Source organism: Rhincodon typus, chromosome 11 (assembly GCF_021869965.1).
Source record: "Rhincodon typus isolate 14 chromosome 11, sRhiTyp1.1, whole genome shotgun sequence".
Classification (NCBI taxonomy): Eukaryota; Metazoa; Chordata; class Chondrichthyes; order Orectolobiformes; family Rhincodontidae; genus Rhincodon; species Rhincodon typus.
This window is the reverse complement of record NC_063342.1, coordinates 30,551,196-30,571,431: the sequence shown is the minus strand read 5'-3', so window position 1 is coordinate 30,571,431 and position 20,236 is coordinate 30,551,196. Positions and strand designations below refer to the sequence as shown.

Sequence of the window (20,236 nt, the reverse complement as noted above, 5' to 3'; positions counted from 1 at the left end):
GGTTTCCTACTTTTTAAGATCACTGTTTATTGTAATTGCAGCTCAGCAATTGTTTAACCTTATTTACACTGCATCATGATGCTCTGAAAATAAACCTATTTCTTCATGGAGTAATTCAAGAGGGCAGCTCACCAACACCTTCTCAAGGGCAACTAGGCACGGGCAATAAATGAGGCCAATGAGGCCCACGTCCCACCAATGAATAAAATAAAAAACTGTTGGAGTTGTATCCAAAATTGTTTGCCCATTCTTAATTTCCCTACACTAAGTTCCCCAGGACCTGATGAAGTGTTATCCCAGGACTTTGTGGGAGGGTTGGGAGGAAATTGTGGGGTCCCTAGCAGAGATATTTGTATTATCGACAGCCACGGGTGAAGTGCCTGAAGTTTGTAGGGTGGCTAATGTTGTGCCATTATTTAAGAAAGGCTGCAGGGAAATGCCTGGGATTTACAGACCGTTGAGCTTAACATCTGTGGTGGGTAAGTTGTTAGAGGGGATTCTGAGAGACAGGATCTACAGACATTTGGAGAGGCAAAGACACATTTGGGATAGTCAGCATGGCTTTATGCATGGGAAATCATGTCTCATGAATTTGGTTCAGTTGTTTCAAGGGGTGGCCAAGAAAGTAGATGTGGGTGGTTTAGTGGACGTTGTCTACATGGACTTAAGCAAGGTCTTTTACAAGGTACCTACCGCATGGTGGGTTGTTGAGTAAGGTTAATTCTCACAGGATCCAGGGACAGCTAGCCAATTGGATACAAAATTGGCTTGAGGGTAGATGACAGAGGGTGGTTGTAGATCATTGTTTTTCAAACTGGAGTCTTGTGACCAGCGGTGTGCCACAGGGATCAGTGCTGGGTCCACTGTTAGTCATTATTCACTTAAATATTTAGATGAGAATTTACGGTTAGTAAATTTGCAGATGACACCAAGGTAGGTGGTACGGTGGACAACGAAGAAGGTTATCTGGGAATACAGCGAGATCTTGATCAGCTGGGCAAGTGGGCTGATGAATGGCAGATAGGGTTCAATTTAGATAAATGCAAGGGCAGGATTTTCACAGTCAATAGTATTGCCCTGAGTAATGTTGTAGAACAAAGAGATCCAGGGGCACAAGTTCATAGCTCCTTGAAAGTAGAGTCACAGGTAGACAGGGTAGTGAAGAAAACTGTTGGCATGCTTACTTTCATCGGTCAGTGTTCCATATAGGAGTTGGACATCTTGTTGCAGCTGTTGGTAGGGCCACTTTTGGATGACTGCATGCATTTCTGGTGACTCTACTATAGAAGGGAGATTATTAAACTAGAAAGAATGCAGACAAGATTTATCAGGATGCTACCTGGACCACAAGATTTGAGTTAAAAGGTGAGGTTGGATAGGCTGGGACTTCTCTCCCTGGAGCATAGGAGACTGAGGGGTGACCTTATAGAGGTCAATAAAATCATGACAGGCATAGATAAGGTAGATAGTCAATAACTTTTCCCCGTGGTAGGAGAGTCTAAAACTAGAGGGCAAAGGTTTAAGGTGAGAGGGGAGAGATAAAAAAAGGGTCCAGAGTGACAATTTTTTCACACAGAGGGTAGTGAGTATCCAGAATGGGCTGCCAGAGGAAGTTGTGTGGTGAGTATAGTTTTATCATAAGTCCATAGATGGGATGGGTATGGAGAGATATGGACCAAATGGTAGCAAATGGGACAAGATTAATTGTGTAAACTAGGCAGCATGGACAAGTTGGGCTGAAGGGCCTACTTCCATGCTGTAAACCTGTATAACTAGGGGTGGGAGGAATGCATGCTGTCAGATTCTGGAAGGTGGGCAGGAGTTTCACATTCAGTGGTGGAGTGCTGTTGAACCCCAGAGAGGGAGTGGGTATCAGGTGTCAGGGGTGCCATGTGGGTGTTGGGTCCCGGGAAGAGAGGGAATTGTCCGGGATGGGGGGAATGGGGCAGGATGGTGTCAGGTCCATTTGTCTGGACACTGAGGTCTGAGGTTATTTTTGGTCCCAGGGTGGGGAGAGAAGGATTTGGTGTACTGGGCAGAGACCGCAGGCTAGTGTTGAATTCCAGGCAGAGAGGGGGCTATCAGATTCCAGGGACAGGTCCAGTGGCAGGAGTGGTATTGGGTCCTCAGGGAGGGAGTGGGTATCAGGTTAAGGTCCGGGTTTAAGGGATCAGGAAGTATAGTTAGGAGTGCTGCGATAAATTAAGGGATTAATTGAATAGTTATACGAGTTAGACTAGGTTTGTCATTGTTTAAGATTTTCAGCATAACTGCAGCAGGACCCTCCAAATTCTGATTTAAATGGATACTTTCGGAGGATTCCAGGTGCAGGAGAATTGCTCATCGGTATCTTTAACTTCCTGGACAATTCCCCCAGAGTCTGCTACACCAGGGTCTTGATATTTAGTTCACTGCAGAAATGACGATCTGTCTATTAGAAAACGGGGCCTTGTTTTTATTCTATGGGATCCTGATTATGTCTCTGAGAGAGCCCTGGAAGCATCTAGAAGCAAACAAAAAAAGTTGAGTCTGCGATGAGTTTCATGTCCAGCAGACTTGCTGATCTCTGCCCTCACCTGACGCAATGTACAAACATATGAATTAGGAATAGAATTCAGGCCTTTCAGCCTGCCTCACTATACAATAAGATCACAGCTGAACTAAGTGTAACCTCTGCCTTTGAAAGTACTATTCTTCCAAGGTGTCAAAGAAGCTGACTCTCCACCTGGACTTACAACTGTGCCTGTTTTAATGTGCATCTTGCAAGCTCGACCCCAGCCCCCTACGCTGCTCCCTCTTTGCTCCCCATCTGCAGGTCTCTCCACAGCAAGCTGTTACTCTTGATGATGGTCCCTTTCCTCCACAATCCACATCCAAAACACCATCCACTCTGATCTGAGTCCAACTACATGCAGAAATTAACCTCTCCCAAATGTGCCCAGCAAAGCCTTTCTCAGGTGGAGGCACTGAATGTTTATTAATAGATCTGTCCGACTTTCAATAAGCCCCATAAATTGTTGTCCTCTTCTCGTATTGGTTTCAGTGATTAGTTTCAGGAAGCACAGAGAAACCATGGTGGAGACATCATTAAGTAAGAATGCATATGGAAATAGTGCTGAAATTTTTCAATCGACACCTCTAAATTAGCCCATCTCTCAGGTGCTGGTTACACATAACCAACCCTGCATGTCCAAGTTGAACCCAAAAGTTGGTGCTTTGGAGCAGTGTGAGCACTCTTGGCCACTTTGAAACTCTCATCACTCGCTCTTAAACCCACATATTTCTTCAGATTAAGCCTCCACCCTAATAACGTTAAAATCGATGCAAATTACAGCACTATAATGTCAGGGTGACATTTGTAATATACACTACATGGTCCAAAAATTTAATCCGATTTTCAATTGCAATTACCATCCACAATAATATTAAAGTAAATATGAATCTATAACCTACCTTACAAATTGTTGGGTAATTTACGAATTGAAATAGTTACTAAATTTTGCACTGAACTGTCATCTAGCGGAAATAATATATTTCCTGTAATAGATGAGAATGCAGAATCAACCAGTATTTAAGGAAGTTGGTATCAAAATACAGATGGATTATATGATAAAAAAAAAGACTTTGGGTTCTAAAAAAAGCTCAACAGAAATTGAACCACATGCACTCAGCCTCTAAAATGTCGTGGCTTACCGTTATGTTTAGTGCAAATTATGAGTGCTTGATTATTCGCATTGAAAGTCTGCATGTTCTAGGTGGCAATTGAGTGATGTCAACAAAGTGCTAGCAACACAAACCAATTCCTTGGTGTGACCTTTGTGATTAACAGTGGTGTAGCATGGCGTGCATTCATAGCAAAACATTAATTAAACCTGGATAAAAATGTGCCTTTCCTCCACAATCCACATCCAAAACACCATCCACTCTGATCTGAGTCCAACCAAATGCAGAAATTAACCTCTCCCAATTCTGCCCAGCAAAGCCTTTCTCAGGTGGAGGCCAGAAAGCAGTTTTAAGCACTGAATGTTTATTAATAGATATGCCCCCCCCACCCCGTCACATCATCTGGAATAGATAGGGCACATAAAGGGTACTTACCCAACTCTCATTTCCTTGGCCTCTTTTTAACTGTATTCCTCAATTGCTGTTCACATATTGCAAGTCAATGTTCTCTTGTTTTTCCTCCAGTCCAAGGGTTGCTCTTCTCTGTAAATTTACGTGAAATGCCTATCACCTAGAGGAAAGTTAGTCAGCCTCTGCATGTTAGAACAGTTTAACATGGTTTAAATTGGTCAAAGTATCTTAGTATTTTCCTACCATTTTAACTCAGGAAAATCTATTAACAAAGACTGCTTGGAAATTCAGAAAATACAGACCTCCGCATACTCATTCTTTTAAAAAGACACTGATGCTTCCTAAATTCAAGGAATTCCTGAGTCATCTGAACTGAAGTCAAACTAAGATAGTGATTCTTGTCTGTTTTCTTTGTTTGTGGTAAACGTAGCAGTTTAAACATTTCATCAATTAACATCATGGGTATTCTGCTAGATATTTAACTGAATAACATACTTTCATGGAAAGTATGAAGTTGGGGTCACTGTTCCAAATTACTTTCTTCCCACTTTGTTAAAATGTTACCTTCACAGAACTAAAACCAAAATCCATCTACTTCTGTCTTTAAAATCTAAATTTTCAAATGATGATAGTGTACCTTATATACCTTTGTCATACATTCAGGTCAAAAGACAGTCCATACCAAAGTGAGGAGACCGATGTTAAGATATCACATGTTAAATAGTCTGAAAAGTCAATTGACTTATGCATTTATGGATCCAAAATAAAACATGTAGAACAGAGAAAAAGGGCAAATGATTAGAAATGGACAATACCTAAATATGTGGCCTCAGCAAATGTGTATCTATTGCATAAGAAATTGATTCTGAACAGGTTAATGTTAGAGATTGCATTGTGCTGATATTATGTGACCTTGGGTGAAGAAAGCAGAGCCCAGCTTGAGATCCTGATAGAGATAGTTGTATTAACTTTGCCTCCTGATAGTCTTAGTTATTGTGCTTAACAATGTAGCTTGTAGTTACTGTTATTATGCAATAAACTATATGTTAAGACAAGTACCTCTTCTTATTAAGCCTCACCAATGGTTCATCCTCTACTGCTGTTGGAAAGACAGTGTTCAGAAACCAGTGGTCTGGAGATGAACATTTCAATCTAATTTTGATAAGTTTTCAATGCAGTCCTGTAAGTTTCCATTGGTCATTTGAATTTTGTCTTAGTTACGGTGCTGTAAGAGCTGTAAGTGTAAGAGCTGTTTATCTTGTGTAAGGCTCATTTAACATAATAGAGAGGCAGCCATTAACTTTTTGTGGTTGGTTCTGTGGCTCATACAACAGCAGATTTAACTCAAAATACCAAGGTAGCTGTATAGTATAAATATGGGTCATGTTGCTTCTTAAAGTCAATGTGCACTTTGGGTAGTCATGAGTATCCTCCAGAAATAAATACAATTCTGGTTTACTTGTATAAGACCTTGTGGAAAGATAAAACAATTTGCATTAATTGCTTGCTATTTAATGTAACACAAACATTCGCCAATTTATATTGAAGTTTGTGTGTTTCAAAATCACTCAGGCTGGAATTTGCACAGAGGCTATTATGTTCAGATTAATAGATCAAATATTATTATTCTGAGATGATTTGGCGCACCCAATGTATTTTTCTTAAGGACAGTGGAAGGAGAAGCCCAAAGCTTCAACAAAGGAGCAATGCTGCTTCTGGCTCACAAAGCAAACGTAAGAAACCTTAATCTGCTTTTTCAATGGCCCGTGTCTCCTTGGTACCCAGGATTGTTGATAAAGTCAATACCTGTTGCAAGATGTAAAACTGTGCTTTAAAATATAATCGCTTCATCAGATTCCAAAAGTAGGATGTCATGGCCCTATAACCTACCCTGGGCAAAAGCCTTAAACACTGCCTGAAGTATCCCTGTGAAAATGATGTGGGGTTATGATTATAGCTATGATATAATGATTACCATGGCACCTCTATTTCAAATTTTGAATCAAGTTCCCATAAGGTTTTAAACTGTTGGCTGTACCTTCCTCAGAAATAGGAGGCTGCAATTTAGAATGAGGTCTACATTGTATTCAGGAAAGAACTGGGTGAGTTATTAAGTGGGCCTTTCATTTTCTATATTTGAAGTGAGATAAAACTGATCTTAAAACAAAATCTAAACTTTGAATTACTTTTTGAGGTAAATACACTGTTAAAGAGGCAGCCAATTGTTTGACTGCAAGGTCCCAAGAAAGTAAAAGAAAAATTGAATCTATTTTTGATGTCGGAAATGGAAAGGGAAATGTCACCAAGTGATTGAGAGAATTTCCTGCTCTTTTAGATTTTAACTGAAAAATTGCTGAGCGCAGAACAGTAAGAATGCAAAACAAGTACACATCTCAATAAACAAAAAAGGATAGCGACATGTTTTAAATTTCACGCAAAGACAGTGTGTAGAACAACATTTTAGCATATTTTCTTATTACACTGAGACTGAGCTTGCTATTAGCTTCAACTGACTAATCCTGGTATCATAACCAGATAGCAGAGTGAATGGGCTAATTCAAACACATTGTGTTCCCAAATTCCCTCACAATATAGAGAGCTGTCAATGGCACATACTATGCATTAAATAAAATCCACATACAAATACTTCCACATTGTGAACAGGAACGGGAACGTGATTGATTGCAGAATAAAAGATACAGGGAAGTATAGGGAGAGATTGGATAATTCTTGGAATAAGCCAAATGAATAGCTTTAGAAATCAATTGCAGGCTGTAAAACAATATGTAGACAGGTCTGAAGATGGATAACTCAATAAAAGAGAGATAAAGAATAAAGAGAGTGAAGAAGATTAGCATGATTAAAGATGAACCAGGCAATTGGATGAAGGGTACGGAATTTGAAGAAGTGATAGGGCTAAAATGCATGGGTATTGGGTATTGGATATTGAATGGAGAAGGAGGTCATGAAGTTTGATAAGGCCTAAAAATGGGTGATTGTGATGAACCTTCTGACACAAACTGCGGGCAAACCTTACGCTAGCTGCTCACTACCATGATTGCAGCATGCAGCAAATGCTAAATTTGGGGCTGAGTGACTGCACACCTGAGCAAGTGGGTCATGCAGAATAAAGCTAACTAGAACATCTAGGAATCAGACTGCACCTCTTAAAACGGAGATGTGTTCAGATGCTTTAGATACCAGAATTGACTGGGAGCAGTGGCTGAACAGGAAGAGCACTAGTATAGCTGCATGCCATGTCAGAGGACATAATCCAAGGATCTCTGATACAGAAGTGGAGGTTTAGTGCAGAAGATAATAGGAGAGAAATTGTCTATCTATAGGGAACAAACGAACATTTCAAGTAGATAGATTGAAATGAATGGTTGCAGATGACCATCATGGTCAATGCCAGCAATGTGGTCCCAAAGACCTGAATACATTGCTGCAAGAAATTCAATGACCTCACAAAACTGGTCAGGTTTAGTGAATGCACCGCCACATGATTTAACCCTGCAAAGGAACCATTCATTTCACATAATCCTTTATGCACTATAATCCTGTTCACTTAACTATCAATAATTTCTATCAACCACAGCTCATATATAAAATTCATAGCTTCAACATTGCTACAAACCTCACATCCACAACTCATGAGTTGCAAACACTGCCAGGTATTCAATCATGACAGTCACATCAACCAAACAGATTGCATGCACTCATTGAAACACGTCACACTCTATTTGCAAGACAAAGTGGTGCAGGAGCATAGAGTAAGTGGGAGACAGGAACAACTGTATTTTCTCACCTCTAAGGAGTACTTGGATCTCATTAGAAAGGCCACAGTTGAGGCTGTAGCTAGATTTGAACTTAAACTGCCAAAGAGGAAGCCACAGATCCTTGTTCTGATATCCTATTTATCCTTATTCCACAAAATTTCAACTGAGCTACAAACTAGAGGTTTTGTAAGGATGCGTTTTTAATTTCCACCTCCTCTTACCACAGATATCCCTTGTGCATTTCTCCTTTCATATAAATGTGAATTGTAACCTGGCCCATTAGTGGTGCAGGAGCAAGAAGTGGAAGAAAAGGAAGAATCTGATGATGGAGAAACACTGCCAGGCGATCTCACCTTATGCCACAATCTCAGATCCTGATATTGCACATATTTTAGAGAATATTTTAGAGGTGGGATCTACGTATGGTCAGTCAGTGGGCATGAGTAACCTGTAGCACTATTCTAAATTGTTTGGCACATTGGAAAGCATGTCAGAAAGCATGTGATCACTCTCAAAAAACTGTAAAGATCAAAAATCAGCCCTGCATGAGTTCAGAGATCATATTTTCCAAATGGCGGTCAACTCCATGTGGACCTAATCATGATGCAGTGTCTGGTGCCAGGTGCAATTGCAGTTTATGTAGATGCCACCTGAAATCCGGCTATAATAGAAGCTCAGACTGAAATCACATGAACACAGCCTGTACTTGCTGCCATTAGAGCTGCGAATGCCATGTGGAAAGGGATTTGGAAGGAGAAAACTATTATCTAACTCTATTTTTGATTCATTTATGAGATGTGGGCATCACTGGCTAGGGCAGTATTCATTGTCTATTCCTGCTTTCTGTTGAAAAACTAGTGGTGAGCTTCTTTCTTGAAGTGCTTCAATCGTTGGGCTATAGGTACACCCACAGTGCTGTCACGGAGCAAGATCCAGGACCTTTTATTTAAATCCATGAGATGTTGGCTAGGCCAGCTTTTATTAACATTTCCTCATTCTATTTTGGACCATCCCATAGTGACCCAATGATAGTGAAGGAATGACAATATAGTTCCAAGACAGAGTGATGTGTGACTTGAAAGAACTTGCAGCTGGTGGTGTTCTCATGCAGACAGACTTTGTCCTTCAGGGTGGTAGAAGTCTTGGGTTTGAGAAGTACCATGGAAGGAGCCTTAGTGAGTTGCAGCAATTCACATTGCTAAGGTTGCTGAGGTGTATCCTGGAGAAATGAAAATGACTCTCTGGAGAACGAACTTTTGCAGATTAAAGCCAGAACCAAGAGTGTAATTAAAAGACATTAGCTGTAAAATCCAGCCAGAAAATGACACCGCTGGTAGCAGACTGACGTTACACATTGAATGTTGGCACAATCTTCCTACTCTATGTAAAACTAACAACTTACTTGAAATAGCATTTGGCAGTCAGCACCAGAATGTGCTCTTTGTGTTTGAAACCCCAGTCGTAGCACCAAAATTATCAGTGTTGTGCTATTGAATTTTGCAGCCAGGGCATCTGAAAATTAACATTGGAGATAAAATTCCTGCCTAATAAACAGGCTAAGTGACAACAACAAGCTGACTTGTACACCCCATCTACTTTTTGTTTCTAAGATTAATTCAATACCTAGAGGAGGTCTTGAGTTCCGGTGAATTCTATGCCCTGGACCAGAAACACCATGTTGAATTCTCGTGCCAGGATTTGATAGACACAGAGGACTATTGGTCGTATGTTCCTATGGGTTGGGAAACCTTCCACCACCTCCCCAAAAAGTGTGTGTGAATGTTTAAAAAAAAGCCAGTTTTTATGCATTACACCAATTGAACGCAATTATTGCTTGTATAAACAGTGTAAGGTATACATTGTATCTTTCAGTGTTAATTCTACTACTGCTGCAAAAGCTCCACTTCTGGGCTAGTTTTCACTTTATAATAAACACTTGAAGTGTGGTGCAATTTTCTTTTCATTCTTATGGTAATACATTTGATGAAATTTTGGTTTATGACATCTGGAGTGTAATAACTGTGGGCTCTGGGGATTCAAGGCAAGCACCTTCCTGTTTGTGATAAAGATAGATTGTGGCATTGTTTCTATTCACACCGTAAAAGGTTTGCAGAAATAAATGTTACTTCTTTATAACTATAGATATTTTCAATCAACCCTTTCTGACATGTTGTGGCACACCTCTAGGGCAGTTGGAACTTGAATCCAGATATCCTGGCTCAGAGGTAGGGATACTATCACTGCACTACAAGACCCATTGAGTTTTATTGTGAAAAATGCATTAGCTGAGGTGGCTGGATGGATCATTTGCAGTGCATAGTCACACTGACGCCACAGATTCAATTCCTGTACTGGCTAAGGTCAGCATGAAGGTTCTGTCTTCTCAAACTCTACCCTAGCTTGAGGTGTGGTGACCCTGAGGTTAAACTCACCACCAGTTCTCTCTCTTTTCATTACTACTATATTTTCACTACTATATGTATGTTGTGGAAGTTTTCTTTCAATGGGAAATGCCAAGTATGAAGAATTAATGCCTCCAAATTTACCCCTTTTGCTTTTCTGAAAGTATCGTATCAGTTTGACTGTTGGGTGACTGTTGTAGTTTGCCCTTGACCATGGAAATGAGGTGGTCTTGAGCTTGAGTTACTTTCCTTATTCATATTAGGATGATAGAGTCATAGAGCTCCATAGCATAGGAAAGGGCCTATTTGCCCATCGAGACTGCACTGGCCAGAAACAACCACCTAATTATTTTAATCCCAGGGTGTTGAACTACAGGACAGCAAAAACACATTCAGCGCAGGTCAATGGATTATGGTCGGTGAAGGAACGTCCTCAATTTCTGTGTTTATGAAAGTATCGAATTAATATTTAAAAAGCAGATGGCAGCTTGCTTTAATGCAATGGAGATACTCTTAAGTATTGCAAGCTCTCAGCTGGTTTTCGAGCAGCAAACTGGTTTTATTACTCTAAAAGAGATTTAACGTTTTAAAATATTACTAATCAGATTATAAACTCCAGTTCCAGGTCCTGCACAGCTGCCTTTGCTTCCTCACTATTGACAAAATGCAAACAATCTTTTGCACTATACCAGACACATTATAATACTTGTACAAGAGAAAAGGAAGTTCTTACTCTCCAATGTGTTTGGCGTCATCTTTGCACAAGTTTACTGCGGTAAATGAATTTCAAAGCTTATCATGGGCAGGATGAGGAAATTGCTTAAGGCTGTGCAGCACCTGATGCAGAATACCATGTTGAAAAAAGTAAGAAACAAGGGCTTGAACAATGTTCGACTGCTCATTTCTTGTGAGGTTCAGCAGCATTCTGGATCAAAAAACTCTGAATTAAAACTTGCGCTGTGCTTTGTTTCACATTTTGCTGATGTAAATCAATAAAAAGACTGATTTGTATTTTGAAAACTTCGATAGACTTTCAAAAATGTGGAGGGAAGCTTTAGTTTGGCTGATATTTCATAGCTTAATGATATTAGCTCTACTTAATACACACTGAATTAAGGGCACCTTATGTTAGGAAAGAAAAACCACATTTGAATTGCTCCTTTAATCTTCTCAGGACATCTCACAATCAATATAGTATTTTTGAAATCCCGTCTGCAATGCAAGCAGACACAGCTGTCAATTGGAGGGAATTTCAAATAATGTTATTGTTAGCCACTGCTTCAATGTTTTTAAATGATTCATCCTCAAGATGTGGGCGCTACTAGTAATGCCAGCATTTATCATTTATCTGTAGTCATCCAGGAAGAGGTGGATGGATCTTCTACCTGAATAATGCACCTTGAGGCAGTTTGATGTAATTGAGTGGCTTGCTAGGCCACTCGAGAGAGAGTGGTTGAGAGACAGATGTGCTAGTGTAAGATCAGTACAGTCCCACACAATGCACTGAGACATGACTAATTAATCTTTTCCAGGAGGATAAATATTTAATAAGACACCAAAGAACCCTCCCTCTTTTATTTGAATGATGCCTTGGGATCGTTCACATCCACATGGTAGATAATGCCTCAGTTTAACATCTGTCTGAAAGAAGCCAGGTATCCTTCACTTAAAGATTTCAATGAACCAGTTTTTGCAAGCATCGAACAACATTGAGGTCATTTTTACTGATTGTGTTTTGATGCATTTACAATATTTTAACTAGACTTAAACACTCAAAGGATGGGATCTGAAGTCAAATCCTTGGATTATTAGTTCAGGTCTGGTTAGCAGTCCAGTAGTACAACCATACACTAATGTATCTGTATTATGAAACTCCAAAAGGAGTTGTAGTGAGTCAGTACAGTTCATTGCAAGATTCAACCATTTAATTATACTTGCCCCTCTGCTGCCCTCTGTCTGTTAGAGAGGTGTAAATGAAAACAGTTCAATAATGGCCAACAAGTGCAATTACAACAAGATGATAAATAAGGCTGTCATGAAATTTTCTTTTACATTTCATTTGACAAAGTAAGGACTGGAGAACCTTTTTGGAACTCATATATAGTTGTTTTGGGTTAAGTTTTAATGATGAGAAAGATTTCATCAAGTGTGCAATTATGCTCAGGTTCAGAGTGAGACAACACAACATGTAAACAAAAGTCAACTAAGAAATATTTAGGGATGATGGGGGAAATTCAATCCTAACACTCAGCTAGAAAAATTATAAATGATAGTTATGTATTTGGCTGAAGGAAAATTAAATAAGGAAATGATGATAATGTAAATGTTTTCTTCATTCGAGGTGATGGCTAACAAATCTTACCCTACAGTCCAAAGACCTATTCTGAAATTAACAAGTTTCTGAACTCATATTATGTCACATTCAAGACTGAAATTTCACTGAAACTTGCATTCCATGAAAATAAACAGTTGCCAAATGAGGCTTTTCAGGCTGCATGTTAAAGAAATCGTTTTGTCACTGTCATAATACATTTATATATCAAGTGAATATCAATTTTATGTCAAGGAAATCTAACAAAGGGAGCCCATAATAGACATCTAATTGTCCAAATCTGTCCTGTATTCCAAAATGAAAATGAGAAGGAAAGTGGAAATCGCAGAATCACGGAGGTGTCACATGCAGAAGGTGGCCATTCAGCCCATTGTATCTGCACCAGCTCTTCAAATGTGCATTATTACCCACTTCCAATCTCCTGTTTCTCCCCTGTATCCTTGCACATTATTTCTGTGCAAATAGTCATCTAATGCCCTCTCCAATGCCACATTTTTCGGCAGTGCACTCCATACCCTAACTGTTTGCTGAATGAAAACATTTTGCTCACCTCACATTTACTTCTTTTGCAAATCACTTTAAATATATGATCCCTTGTTCTCAATCCAGTTTCTCCCTATTTCCTCTATCCAGCCCTCCTCATGATTTAGAAAATGTTTATCAGATGTCTGCTTAGCTTTCTTCTCTCCAAGGAGAACAGGCCAAGGAGAATACTTCTCTAATGTATCTTCATAACTGAATTTTCTACTTGCTGTAAACATTCTTGTAAACTGCTTCTACACTCTCTCCAATGCATTCACTTCCTTCCTATAATAGTGTCCAGAACTATATACAATACTACAGTTGAGGTCCAACAAGTGTCTTAGACAAGCTCAATATCACCTCTTGCCCTTATATTCTATGTTGCAAGAGCAAGATCAAGCTAAACCAAATAGAAAATACCCAGATGGAAAGAGAAACAATGCAGATATTTTATTTGAAAGAATAAAAGGAGGGTGATGAGAAAAATGTTCTTATGTTACAACTTGTCAAATGATAATAATTCTGTTGACTTATGCTGTTAAGTATCTGTCATACATGTTATTGTGAGATTACAGTGCAATAAAAACAAGAATGCAACTCAACCTGTTAGATTTTCAGGCATTATTCTTGTTGGTTGAAATCGCATTGTAATCTGCAAACTTATGTACATGTACCGTTTAAGGCATAAATTGTTTTGTTTAATACCACTCTCTGACACCCTCTTTGTTGGGAATATGGAATAAAGTTTAATAATGACTGCTTCCAGCCGAGCATATAGTACTTCTAATATTTTGACAAGGTTAACCCCTCAGTTGGCCACAATAAAGATTTTAAATTACTGTTATCACGCAACTATACAGCAGTCCAATAATGATACAAGTTGAGTGGAATCAAATCAGAAGCACGTCACAAGGTTTACCTGAGTGAAAGAAAGACGAATTGTATCACTTAATAACCCTAAGAAAATGAATAAAACATGAAATCAAACACAAACAAACTCAAGTATAATGTTTAAAAAGTGGTGAGTGTCCAGGAAGAAAGGAAGGAAGATCAAGAACTTGCAGTTTAAAAAGTCCTTGCGTTTAGACTGAGATCATAGTTGTTTAATTGATGATTTGTATCCTCATCATTGGCAGAGGAGTTAAACTGATATTTTGCATCAGTGTTTATGGTGGAAGATACTTAATCTAAGAAATCATAATCTAATCAAGCAGAGTTAGTGTGGCTTCATGAAAGGGAAATTGTGCCTGACTAACGGTGTTTTTCAAGGAAGTCTCAACAAGAATGGATAGAGGGAAACCAGTAGAGGTGTTGGATTTGGACTTCCAGAAGCCATTTGATAAGGCACCTTCCAAATGATTAAGTCATAGGATAGGTGTTGAAGGTAGTATATTGGCATGGATCGAGAATTGGCTCATGGGCAGGAAACAGCGAGTGGGGAGAAGGAGTTATTTATCAGGTTGGCGATTCGTGACCAATGGGTTCCACAGGGATCAATGCTGGAATTGTGACCTTTTACAAGATATGTAAGGGAGGAAGGGAGTTAATGTACTGTAGCCAGATTTGCGGATGACACAAAAATATATGGAAAGTCAGGTTGTGAGAGGAATACAAACACTTATAGAGAGATATTGATAGGTTAAGTAAGCAGACAAAAAGTTGGCGACTTGAATTATAATGTGGAAAAATGAGAAGTTGTTCATTTTGGAAAGTACAACAAAAAAACCAGAATATTATTTAAATGGAGAAAACTGAAGAAAGCTGCAACATAAAGAGACTTAGGGGAGCATGTGCATGAACCACAGAAAGCAGGTAATCGGAAAGGCTAATGGAATGTTTGTCCTTATTTCAGGGGGTTGGAATATAAGAGCAGGGAAGTTTTACTGCAATTGTACAAGGTGCTGGCAAAACCACATCTGGAGTACTGAGAGCAATTTTGATCCCCTCATATAAGGAAAGATATCATTTCATTGGAGGCAGTTCAAAGAAAGTTCTCTAGGATGATCCCTGGTATGGAGGGATTGTCTTATGAGCAAAGGCTAAACAGGTTGGGATTCTACTCATTGGATTTTAGAAGAATGAAAAGTGATCTCATTGAAACATATCATATTCTTAAGGGGCTTGTCAGAGTAATTGCTGAAAGGAGTTTCCCCTCATGGGAGAGTCTAGGACCAGATGACTTAGTCACAGATGTGCCAATTTAAGACTGAGATTTGAAGGAATTTCTTCTCTCAGAGAGTAGTGAGTCTTTGGAACTCCATGTCACAGACAGTTGTGTTGGCAATATCCTTGAGTATACTTAGGGCTCAGATAGATAGATTCGTGATCAGTCGGGGAATCAAGAGCTAGGGAGAAAGGGCAGGAAAGTGGATGTGTACAATGTTGGATCAGCCATGATCCTATTGAATGGTGGAGCAGACTCAAGGGGTTGAATGGCCTACCGCTGAACTTATTTCTTATGATCAGTAGCAAGTTTTGAAGAAAATATTGAGTTTTGGAAATTGGAATTTCTCCAACTTGTTTTAACACTGGGACAAAGATTGGAAGAAACACAAAGAGAGAGAGAGAGAGAGGTGGGTGGCAGGGAGGGGTGCAGGTGGTGGGGAGAAAGAGAGAGAGATTCTATTGCAAGAACTACATCATTCTTCTCACAACCCAAATATGCTTGCCTGAATTATAGTTCCATTGTATATTCATGAGTCTGACTTGTTTTCTTTCAAGATAGATAACCTGCAGATGACTTTCAGCCCAGTATGTAAAAATTCCAGAAAGGTATAAATCAAACAAGAGCTACAAATATGAATATGATTCAATTGTTTTGATGACATTTTAATTTCAATTCAAACAGGGTCATGTTTATTGATGGTTCCATGGCTTGCTAAAATAATTGTGGTTAGGTGATCAATGCAGCAATCTAAAGTCAATGTTCTTTTCCACTTTAAAACCATCTTATTCTTTGTAAGTTCTCAGGTGTTAAAAATCAAATGATGAAAATTGATTATTCATTTTATAACACAGTACAGTGTTTAACAATAAGGGTCATTAAGTACTTAATTTTGTAGTAAAGTCAAGAATTTGAGGAGTATGCATTTAGAGGACAAATCACTTGAGTACAGAGTCCAAACAAGCCTTTATAGTTTCCCAATGTACTATCCCTAGGAAGAATGGTCACACATGCAACTTGCAGTGTCTGTGTTTACAAAGCAAAGCAATATTTTCTAATAAATCTTTTCAGAAATATTATTTCCCTCACCTCTGGAGTAGGGGGACTTGAAGCTAGGCCTGCTGGTATCAGAGGTAGGGACACTACCACTGTACCACAAGAGCCACAACAAAACAGTGCATCAGTAACCAGTTAAATGATTGCAGGTGAGTACTTTGTGCAGTTAAGTTCTTAACTAGGATGAACATGTCACCAAGAAATCTATAATTACTGCCTATTCACAACGATTGACAGATTAGCTTAACTGTCATAAAGTTCAATAAAGTCAAAATGCTGCAGATGCTGTGGATATAAATTAAAACAGATAATGTTGCAAACATGAAAGAGTCAAAGAAGTTATATTTTAATAAGAAGGATATGCTGATAGAGTTCTATGAAGAGGACTGGGAGGAAGCTCATATGGAATATTAACATTAATTTAGACCAGTTGGCCTGAATGCCTGCTCCTGTACAGAGTCAAAAATCACATGACACCAGGTGATAGTCCAACAGGTTTATTTGAAATCACAAGCTTTCGGAGCATAGTCCTTTCAGTGGGTGCACCTGACGAAGGGGCTGCACTTCGAAAGCTTGTGATTTCATATAAACCTGTTGGACTATAACCTGGTGTGATGTGATTTTTGACTTTGTACAACCCAGTCCAACACTGGCACCTCAACATCATGTTCCTGTACAGTACGTCAGTAGCTGTGTCTTTAAGTTGCTTCACTATCCCCCTCTATTGGTGAAACTGGAAAACATCATTGATAAAAGATGCCAAGAAAACAATGCAAATATTTCTAATTGAGGTCTGTGCACCTAACGTCATTTTAAATGAGTGGCTTCACAAAAAAACAGACCTTTAAGCATTTTCACTTTTCTGACAATGTAATTAACCCTAATAAAGAAAACCAAATTCATGTTTCTTCACATAACATTTGATAGTACATTAGCAGCTAACTAACTGCTGTAATACCAGCTCCTCAGGTCCACCACACAAAAGCACTTGAATAATTTTTTGAAATAATCAAATAATCCATTCTGGCAAAATGATGATTGAAAGTGAGCTGAGGTGACTAAGACAATTGTTTTAAACTGAAAGAAAACAGTTATAATTATCTATATTTTGATGCTTTTGCTGTTGTAATCATTAAGTGTATGCTGTACCAAAGCTTCTAGGATTACTTCCCTAGGAATGTTCAAATCCAGGCTATTGTGTTGTTAGGGGTTAAATCTGCCATGTTAATGTGAGATAGTATGTGTTATCTCAAGAAATGATACAATGTTATATAATCTTCCTTATTTTCTTGCGGCCTTGTGATAAGATAAAGTAGCAGTGAGATGCTTCTTAAATAAATTAATAATTCCTTTACCTCAGCAGATTCTAAATTTTGTTTAACAGTGCAATAAGTGAAAAAATATTATATGGTGAAAATGAGTAAAAAACACTATGGCAAGATCTTTGCTGTTACTGAAAAACTTTGAGTGGATCCCATCTCCCAATCAAGCACAAGTATAGATAAATCAGTGGGAGGATTTATAAGGTATCTCACTACATTTGGCCTCAGTGCAAAGCTAGGCATTGAGTAGGGCCTGGGCTCTGCTGCAAAAGTGCACTAAAGATGCCTTTTAAGAAAAATCAAAGAGTGTTGATATCTCTGATATTTTTGTTCACTTTGACCCTGGAGCTACCCACTAACATTGCTGCAGATGTATCTTTTACAGGACTGGAAGCTGTATTCTCGAAACTGCAGAAAGATAAAAACAATAGTCTAATTCACAATGGATCTCTTCATTGACAGAAGCTGAAGAGATGTGAAGTGATAGAAAAAGAAGCATTAGTTGCTACAAGGGCTTGTGAAAAGTAAACAGCTTTATATGTTCTTTGTCTTCACTTCAAGATAGAAGCAAAGTCTTCGTAACAACCATAAATTTTTTAGGAGTTAGCAAAAACGTAACCCCAAGTACAAAAATTCATATTGGGAATGATGAGATTCTCTAAGGTTTTGGAGTAGATCTGTAGCTCACGTTGTGGGTGTTGAGGTTGGTTGGCTCGCCGAGCTGGTTTGTTGTTCCGCAGACGTTTCGTTACCGTGCTTGGTAACATCCTCAGTGCAGCTGATGATTTGCTAAATGATGAGATTTGCTAAAAAGACAGAATATGTTCTGGGAAGACCGCAAACTATGGCAGATGTTTTACCCCATATCCCTATATAGTTTTAATTAAAGAGGTGGAAACCTTTACATTGATAACAACCACAACTTTACCAGTGCCCATTCAGCAACTGAATCAAATCTGAGATACACAGAAACTTGGTGAACAATGTTCTCAGGTCAAAGGATGGTTATCAAACATGCCACACAATCCCACTCTCAGACTGTACTATGAATAGAGAGAACAGCCCATTGTAGTGGTAGATTTACTCATCTGTCATGAGATATTTGTCTTGTCAGGACTCCTGACACTTGATATGTTTCAATAACTGCACTCAGAGCATCTGGGTAACACAAATGTTGAGCCAAAGCAAGATATTTTGATTTTTGGCTAGGTGTCCAAAAATCATTGGAAGAGATTATATCAAGCTGTATTAGTTACACTATTATCACCAGGAGACAAAAGGACCATTGAAGTCATCTTCCTTTCCATTAAGGATATGGGGAATATCTTGGGACAGACCTCTTCAAATAAAGAGGTAAAATCTTCTTGATGGTAGTGGACAACCATTCTAGATGGATAAAAGTCAGGGAACTGGAGGGTCACATATCTGAAACAGTGATCAGATTGCTGAAGGAGATGTTTGTAACACTTGGAATCCCAGATCTTGTACTGTCAGGCAATGGGTGACAGTTTTATCAATGAATACTTTAGAGAGTTCTACAGTACTGCAGAGAATGCCTTAAATGGAAAAAAATGAGTGGGGAAAGGGTTCTGAAGAGGGTAAATGTCGGCTCACAAGGGAAAAGGATGAGGCAGCATTGCAGGGCAGCTATTTAGGGATTGATCCCAGAGTTGGACAGGAAGGGACAGTGTGTACAAACATAACAAAAGCAGCAAATAGGGTCAAAGGAAGAAAACCGGTTTTAAGGCAAAAAATTATATATGCTTCAAGGTTATTTCCTCTTACGGGAAAGTCTCGGACCAGAGGGTATGTTCTCATGCCCATTTAAGTCAGAGATGAGGAAGAATTTCTTCCGCCAGAGGTAATGAAATTCTTTACTGCAGAGAGCTGTTGACACTAGCTCGTTAGGTATACTCAAGGCCAAGATAGATAGATATTTAATACTGAGGGAATTCAAAGGTTTTGAGGAAAAGGCACTAAAGTAGAGTTGAGAGTTATCAGATTGGCCATGATCTCATTGAATGGCAGAGCAGAATTCATGTGATGAATGGCTTACATCTTCTCCTAAGTCTTATAGTCATGACATCTTATGGATTGGACCATATTACTTGCTCATAGAGATCCTCTCATGCCAATTTTGTAGCAGCAAGAGAAGTATATGCAGTGAAATCATTGCTGGAAGAGAATGATAGCATTCAACTTGCATTTCTGAGCTCTCATTTAACTTCACACCATCATGAGTTAGCTCCATGTGAACCCGACATTTGGGAGGAAGACTGAGAAATCAACTCCCTACTCTCCCATAAACATTCATGCTGCACGCACAAGATGATGACTTGAAAGAAATGACAGAGAAAGAGGTTGATGACTGTTCCAGTCAGATGTGGAACCAGGGCCAAACATCACCACCACCGACCAGATCTCCAATCAGGAGAGCCTGATTAAGTGGTGGAACAGACATCCCACCCAACATCTACCTTATTCAATCAGAAAATGGCACACTGCAATGCAACAGATAGGAAGCAACATTCTAAAGTTGAAGCAGTCATTAACACAAACAATCCAAAGATGCTACATTTATCATG

General features: G+C 39.0%; 1 protein-coding gene across 2 annotated transcripts in view; it reads right to left on the bottom strand.

Moving 5' to 3' along the window:
• The window catches only part of LOC109931385 (T-cell receptor-associated transmembrane adapter 1), a 32,221-nt gene extending 30,983 nt beyond the window's left edge, over window positions 1-1,238 (bottom strand). For both annotated transcript variants that reach the window (XM_020530991.2, XM_048602940.1), the window contains exon 1: window positions 1,185-1,238. The gene's annotated coding sequence lies outside the window, so the exon portion shown is untranslated. The remainder of the gene's footprint in view (window positions 1-1,184) is intronic.
• Window positions 1,239-20,236: the final 18,998 nt, after the last annotated feature.